The following is an 8517-nucleotide window of genomic DNA, read 5'->3' as shown; positions in this document are numbered from 1 at the left end:
TGTTGAAAGTGGATATCAATATTCAACCTCCATTCCCACATATGATGCAGGAAAGAAATATTATGATATCAATGCAAAGGCTATAAATTCTATTGTTGGGATGGGGTCCCCTGGGTCAAATTTTATTAAGTTTTGTAAATTTATTGTAAAGTTTCCACATTTTGAGGAGAGGAGCACAAGTAGCGTAGGTCAATAGGAGTTAAAGGAGATTTAGGAAGGTCAAAGCCCCTTAGTTTGTTAAAGTTAAGTTGTTTTGAGACCCACCCATGGTTCACGGGCCATGGTATTGTAATGAAGAAGAATATTAAAGGAAGTCATAGAAGAGGCATAAGATAGGGAAGTCAGAATAGTGCATGATTTGGGTTTGATTTTATCTATTCTATACTTGGGCGAAGGGGAAGGCTCCTGCAGCTGTGTGCGCGGAAACCTTGGAAAGTTTGAAATTGAGTGCATGGGCCCCTGTAGCTGTGTCCAAAGGGTTGGAACAAGATGTAATTAAATATCTGAAGTGTTAGAGTCGGTCTTTACATCCCTCCGTCAGAGATCATTTCTCTTATTGCATTTCATTATTTTTAGCTGTCTCATACAGTTCATTCATCTGCATTCTGTTAGGGCGCATACCATAGTTTGATGGTAGGGCCTTGTCACTTATTCCCCTCATGTTATCTACCTGCTAGCTCATCATTTAAAAAAAAAACATATATAGTCTTTTTATCTTGAAAACTGCATAAGTTGTCTTTAGGGTTTCATGGTCACTTAGGTCTAGGGTTGTATTAGGGTTTTGTCAAAAACATGTGTCAGAGTGTTCAAAAATTTCCAGCAGGCCATGAGGATGTTTCATCATCAATAAATTTCATCAACAAGTGTTCGAAAATGTGTTTTTCCTCAAAACTCTGTTTTGAGGAAAAAACAGAGTATTTAGCCTTATTTGTACAAAAATCATGTAAATTTTGTTTTCGTCATTGAAAATTCCTTCATCTGCACCCTGGTTTCTTTCCTTAGCCCAGAAGCTCCATCACCTGCAAAGATAAGCCAAGCTCAGGTCATTTCGCTCATTGCAAAGTGAAAAAGCAGTGAAAAAGTCCAAAAACAGAGTTGAAAGATAAAGCAAATCCAAAACATTATGAAAGTGGGTCTTTGGCAAAATTAATTTGAAAAGCCAATGTATAAAACATGTCTCCAAGTTTTGAAAGCTCATTTTCATGCCAAGAGCAAAGAGGAAGCAACACAAATTAGTTTTTGTGAGCAAGTAAGGATATTGGGCAAAAAATCGTTGCACATTGGAAGCGAGGTGCACTGAGTAGGAGGCGCGGCGCACTAGGCGCGACCATTCAGTGCATTTTTACATAGGTGCGATGCACTGGGCGCGACCATTTAGTGCATTTTTACACAGGCGTGGCGCACTGGTGGGGCACGATGCATTGGGTGAGCTGCGCGATGCATACACTTAAAGGCCCGAAACTGCTCACAATTCACTCCAAATTGCCAATAACTTGCACGGATTCGCCAGGTAGAGCCTCCATCTTGGTGTTTCATCCAATTTTGTGATAGGCTATGGTGTTTTAAGGATGATAATGGTTAAAACAAAAACATCGAAGCCTACCTCCTAAATTACCTCAAGGAAACTTGCTGTTAGGGTTTCAAAATCATTGTTTTGTCACCAAAGTCACTCCTCCATCCCTTTCTCCCTTGTTTTCATCATTCCCTAAGTTTCCTTACCCCCTAGATTCATTAATTCCTTCTCCCAAATTATTTTTCCCAAATTCTCAAATCCAAAACCTCAAACCCTAACCCTACACAAAAATTCCTAATCCCATACATAAAACCCCCAAACCCTCCCATATTTCCCTAACAAAATCTATCCCAATAGCCCCTAATCCCTCACTATTTTCCTCTCTCTTAACAGTCCACTATATCATTGTTTTCCATTGGTGGCAAAAGTCAAACATATCACAACTCACTTATTTCTCCTTAAGGCAGACAGTTTATTCACTAGCAGTGATGGCATTTGATTCTTCATGAGGAGGAGACCCATAGTGATTCGCCAATAGAAGTACATGCACCCAGGAGGCCTCATAGAGGTGGCAAAACATTCGTGAAAACCAGCAGGCTGCCCAAACAAGCCTAAATGAGATGACACCCATTTAGCAGGAGATAGAGGCTGATCGAGAGATTTAGCTCGAGAGAGTCAACATCCACTTAGAGAGACTGCTGGATAAGGCCGATAGGGACAAAGCATTGCTGAGACACATGGCTTTCCAATACATGGCACGGGACAAGGTTTGCATGGCACGAATAAGAAATTTAAAGGCAAAACTAAGGAAGGCATCAAAAAGGAAAAAGAGGCAAAAAGAGCATGATCGACTCTGGATATCGGCCGAGACATCCTTGGCCCATCATAGCTCTTGATGAAGAAGGTCCAATCCAAATTTCAAGAAATTTGGAGCAATTTTTTCATTTTGAAATTTTTTGGACTAAAAAACAGGTTTTCCTCCCTATGCGTCGCGCCACGTGGCGCGCGCTTTTGCTAGGGAGCTCCAAATTACAAAAACTTTGCATTTCTAGATTTTTCATGATAAATTATGTTTTCCTACCTATGGACAAGAAATTTGGGCAGGTTTTGAGCCCTCAAAGGGTCAAAAAACACTAAAAAATGACCTCACTACCCCTATTTTGACACACAGGAAGCAGTGTTGGGAGAACTGACTTTTGGAGGGGCAAATGGAGGCCAAATTGAAAAATTCCACTTGGGTTGGAAAGTAGACTGGTAGAAATTTCCAACAAACACACCTGGAGCTAATTTGGACTTCGAGAAGTGCCTCAAAATCAGCTCCAAAGAGAATTTGGGCGCAGCGCATAGAGAAATTTGGCCTCATTTTCACTCTTCAGCTCAAAAATTCGCCCAGTTTTGACTAGTTTTATTTTTTGATGTAACTATTGATCTACCATGATGTAATTTGATGACCGTGATATAATTTTGGGTACATTTTTACTTGTTTTGGTAGATTCATTCACTAAAAAGTGAAAAACAACTGAATGAATTAGTTTCCTTTCATATAGGGGAAAGTTGTTTCATTGCCTATTTTTCAGTTCCTTGTTTAGATATGGTTGAAACAGCTCCTAGAATGATGAGCTCAACCCCTAGAGGCATGGGAAGGAGTTAGGCTTGTTTATATCATGTAATTTCTCAGTCATTTTCATGGTTGGACACTTGGGATTGCTTGATACTCCATTGTACATTTGATTTCTGCATTTTTGGCAAAGGAAAGACCAGGGTTTTGCAGCACTTGTTGGGATCCTTGTGGCTCTATCTTTTGATGGTGTTTTTCTTCATGCAATTGTAAGTTCATTGATGTTTCATGTATGCCCTTTCCCTTCTCTTTTCTTCTGGAATTAAACAAATGAGTGACAAAAGGTAGAATTCATTAGCTTGCTGTGCTCTGCCTATTAGTTTATTAATTTTCAATGTTTTCTTCAGTTTGAAGACGATTCTTGGTACCCTCTTGCCCTCTTCAGCTCCACACCGGTCTTTTCTATCCATTCATTTAATCTAAAGCATCAAAGCTACTGCCTACCTTGCCCCAACCGGAACTCTGCAAAAATTTGGCCTCATCCCCGGACCCAAATTTGCCTTTCCCTTTTTTCCAACAAAAACTCCCAAAAAATCAAATCAAAACTTTGCACTTCATACCTAGCCTAAAATTAGTTTGTATTTCAGTCATCTCAAGCCCCATCAATTATCTTTTGTTAATATTGACCTGGAGAGAGCCCTCTCCTGTCCTCGTAGGGCTAGCTACGAGGCTGAGCGTGGTTTGATGTGGACCTAGAATCTTACCTTTTTAGCCTAAGGTAAATCTAGGCACTAACATAGTGGCGACCATACTGGGGAAGAAAGTTTATTTTCATTGTTTGGATTTGTAGACTACAAACGGAGCCTGAATATTAGCCAGGTAGCCTTCGAAACGCTTTTGCTTTGCATTATCAAAAGTAGATAAAAGCTACTTCAGTCAATCTCCAGTCTAGTTTATAAACTGAACATCTGATCTAAACGATCACCCCAGTACATGTATCAGGTTAGATCTGATGGTTGATGGTGGACAATGATCAGCCATAAGAAGGCTGAAATCATTCACCTGGTGACTCCAACTCAATGTAGAGACTCCACTGGAGGACTAAATCTTTCTCTGAGAAAATGGAAGGATCTTACACAAAGTTCGGGTATCCAAAGTGGAATGGTATTCTGGATCTAGTATGCTTTCTTGTAAATTACGTCTTTGCTATTCTTGAAGCTGTCCTAAAAGTTTTTCAGGATTTTTTGTATGATAAAGGTGATCAAAATCTTCACTCGATCTATTCAAAAAGTGTAAATACTGAGTTTTCCTCTGATCCTGGCCTCCTTACTTTTCCCACATCTCATGATGACTCTCTTCAGAGTGATGAGCCTAAAAACTAAACTGATCCCATAGCTCTTGTATATACTCCTACACCTTTTATAGTCCCAGATAGGTATAAACCTCTTGTTTTACCTTCTGTACTCCATGCTTTCCCTGCAAATTATTATCTATATTTGCCAAGATTTGACGGTGAATGTAAGAATGTCAACGCTGAGCAACATGTGCAGAATGTTGAGACTTTTCTTGATCTTTTTGAAGTTGATGAAGAAGATGTTAGTATTAGGCTTTTTGCTCTTTCTTTGCAAGGCAAAGTCAAGAGTTGGTTCAAAACCCTGCCTGATGCGAGCATCTCATATTTCCAGTAGTTCGTCAAAGTTTTCCTCGACAGGTGGGTGGTAAGACAAAACCCTTTCTTGATTATAGAAGAGTATAACCAGCTGAAAAGATTGCCAGGGGAGACAGTACAACAGTTTTCAACCAGATTTAATCAAGTTTATTATTCAATGCCGGTTGATATAAGACCTCCTCCTAGATCTACTCTCTTGCACTATCCAGGTGCCTTTGATCCAGAAATGGAGTTTCAGCTGAGAGAAAGGAATCTTGCAACACTTGAAGAGATGCAGAAAAGTGCAGTAGATGTAGAGGCTCATTTGTTGATCCGGAGGGCAAAGTTGAAGGAAGAAGAGATGAAAAATATAGATCTGGAGGAATCGACATCTCTAGAGGTAAAGCTTGACATTTTGGTAAGTGCAGTGGAAGAGATGATGCAAAAGATCACTACAATGAATGATTATAATGTTCAAGCCCATGGCTCGCTGATTGAAGAAGAACAAGTTGCTGCTCCAAAACATCTTCTTTCTTATCCCAGTTGTCATAGATCTGATAATGATTGTTTTGTAGATCATATTGGAGAAGAGAGATATGTTGATATGACATGTATGCTTGATGATGTCTTTTATACTGATGATTTGCCTCAGTTTGATCAGTATGATGATGATGATTATGTCCTCCAAACAGAAGCTAATCTTGCAGACAAATCAACAGCTAGTTTGTGGGAGGAGGAAGTTCATTTACAGCAGCTTGAATACAGTGATCAACCGATGCATATCAGCTATTACAGTGACGAGGAAAGTGCAGCAAATTTTGAAGTAAGTGAAGGATCTTTGCCTTTTTGTTTTGCTTCGTTTCAGTTCATCAGAGACAACTTCCATGCAATCAGAAATCAGCCGTCAACAAGTCTTGATCTGGATCATCTTGAGGGCAATAAAAACCTTGTTCAAGACTTCTCATATTCAGATTTCCAGCCCCCAAATGCCATTGATTGTAAAGTTTCACATGAAGACATGGAAGCTGGCACATATGATCAAATAATACAAGAAGATTCCCTACCTTTTTGTTTTGAATCATTTCAGTTTTTGAAGGGTAAATTGCATAGTAAATTTTCAAATGAACAGCTTGTAGGAAGGACAGATAGCGAAATTCTTGAGCAAGTTGTTAATGAGAAATATTCCACTGAAATGATTGATGAAATCATTTTGGATACAAAACCCTCCCTAGCACCATATTTGCAGCCACCGAACGCAATTGAAGATCAGATTATAGATGAAGGCGTGGAATTTGAAATACATGATTTAATGATGCAAGAGGATTCTGTACCCTTTTGTTTCAAAACATTTTAGTTTATAAGGTAGAATCTTCATAATATCTCTAAAGAAAAGGATGAACAGCCAGTAGGATGTCATACAGTTTTAATGGATACATCGCAACAGCCTTCTCCAATTTTTGATGATCCTATTTCTCGTGTGTTGGATGATGTTTGCTGTAAAAGTTCTTCCCCATTGGCTAACCATGTGACAGAAGAGAATGTTGATAATAATATTATTCAAAAGTCGCCTTCATTGTCTTGTTTAATAGACTGTTCATTGCATACCCCATACCAAAGTTTGCAGTCATATGAGGAGATTGATAAAGGATATTTTTGTTCTGTTTGGAAACAACAACAGAGTTTGGTTATTCACCAAATTCAGGATCCTTTTAACAGCTTGCTGCAATCATTAGAGAATAGTGCAGATGTGAGGAAAAGTTTAATATTTAGCTATGAAGACTACTTGGACCAGAGCAGTAATGTGTTAATGGAAATCAATAGCAACGTTTATGAAGATCCTTTCGCAGTATTCTTGAAGTCATCCAGTCAATTCATGTTTTGCAAGTTTATTAGCAGTCAACTTGATTCCGAATTTCCATGGGAGTTGCCTTTCGATTCTTCCCTTTTCCTGTGCATCATAAAGAATTTGGGAAGAAATCAAATAGCAGCCAGGATGCTTACATGGTTGCATTGGTTGTTCATTTCACTTGATCGGGTGGTGAAAAGAACACTTTGAGTAGGTTTGTTAGTTATGTTTTAGTCATGTTTTTTTTTATTATGGTTTTCAATTTTAGTTTTGAGTCCAATTTTCAGTCAATAAATGAGTTAACAAATCTTGTGTGGTTTTGTCAAGTCATCGGCTCCATAGCCCAATGGACAAAGGCACTGCCTGCTTGCCCAAAGATCTGTAGTTCTTGGCACCTCCAAGGAGCTACCATCCCCATTGGAGCCAATGTTAGAGTCGGTCTTTACATCCCTCCGTCAGAGATCATTTCTCTTATTGCATTTCATTTTTTTTAGGTGTCTCATACAGTTCATTCATCTACATTCCGTTAGGGGGCATGCCATAGTCTGACGGAAGGGCCTTGTCACTTATTCCCCTCATGTTATCTACCTGCTGGCTCATCATTTAAAAAAAACAAAACATATACAGTCTTTTTATCTTGAAAACTGCATAAGTTGTCTTTAGGGTTTCATGGTCACTTAGGTCTAGGGTTGTATTAGGGTTTTGTCAAAAACATGTGTCAGAGTGTTCAAAAATTTCCAGCAGGCCATGAGGATGTTTCATCATCAATAAATTTCATCAACAAGTGTTCGAAAATGTGTTTTTCCTCAAAACTCTGTTTTGAGGAAAAAACAGAGTATTTAGCCTTATTTGTACAAAACTCATGTAAATTTTGTTTTCGTCATTGCAAATTCCTTCATCTGCACCCTAGTTTCTTTCCTTAGCCTAGAAGCTCCATCACTTGCAAAGATAAGCCAAGCTCAGGTCATTTCGCTCATTGCAAAGTGAAAAAGCAGTGAAAAAGTCCAAAAACAGAGTTGAAAGATAAAGCAAATCCAAAACATTATGAAAGTGGGTCTTTGGCAAAATTAATTTGAAAAGCCAATGTATAAAACATGTCTCCAAGTTTTGAAAGCTCATTTGCATGCCAAGAGCAAAGAGGAAGAAACACAAATTAGTTTTTGTGAGAAAGTAAGGATATTGGGCAAAAAATCGCTGCACATTGGAAGTGCGGCGCACTGAGTAGGAGGCGCGGCGCACTGGGCGTGACCATTCAGTGCATTTTTACACAGGCGCGACACACTGGTGGGGCGCGGTGCATTGGGCGAGCTACGTGATGCATACACTTAAAGGCCAGAAACTGCTCACAATCCACTCCAAATTGCTAATAACTTGCACGGATTCACCAGGTAGAGCCTCCATCTTGGTGTTTCATCCCATTTTGTGATAGGCTATGGTGGTTTATGGATGATAATGGTTAAAACAAAAACATCAAAACCTACCTCCTAAATTACCTCAAGGAAACTTGCTGTTAGGGTTTCAAAATCATTGTTTTGTCACCAAAGTCACTCCTCCATCCCTTTCTCCCTTGTTCTCATCATTCCCTAAATTTCCTTACCCCCTAGATTCATTAATTCCTTCTCCCAAATTCTCAAATCCAAAACCTCAAACCTTAACACTACACAAAAATTCCTAATCCCATACATAAAACCCCCAAACCCTCCCATATTTCTCTAACAAAATCTATCCCAATAGCCCCTAATCCCTCACTATTTTCCTCTCTCTTAACAGTCCCCTATATCATTGTTTTCCCTTGGTGGCAAAAGTCAGACATATCACAACTCACTTATTTCTCCTTAAGGCAGACAATTTATTCACTAGTAGTGATGGCATTTGATTCTTCATGAGGAGGAGACCTACAGTGATTCGCTAACAGAAGTACATGCACCAAGGAGGCCTCATAGAGGTGGCAA

The sequence above is a fragment of the Pinus tabuliformis genome, chromosome J (genome assembly GCF_031772625.1).
Source record: "Pinus tabuliformis cultivar Carrire ecotype Pingquan chromosome J, CPIR1, whole genome shotgun sequence".
NCBI lineage: Eukaryota > Viridiplantae > Streptophyta > Pinopsida > Pinales > Pinaceae > Pinus > Pinus tabuliformis.
Note: the sequence above shows the minus strand (reverse complement) of the source record.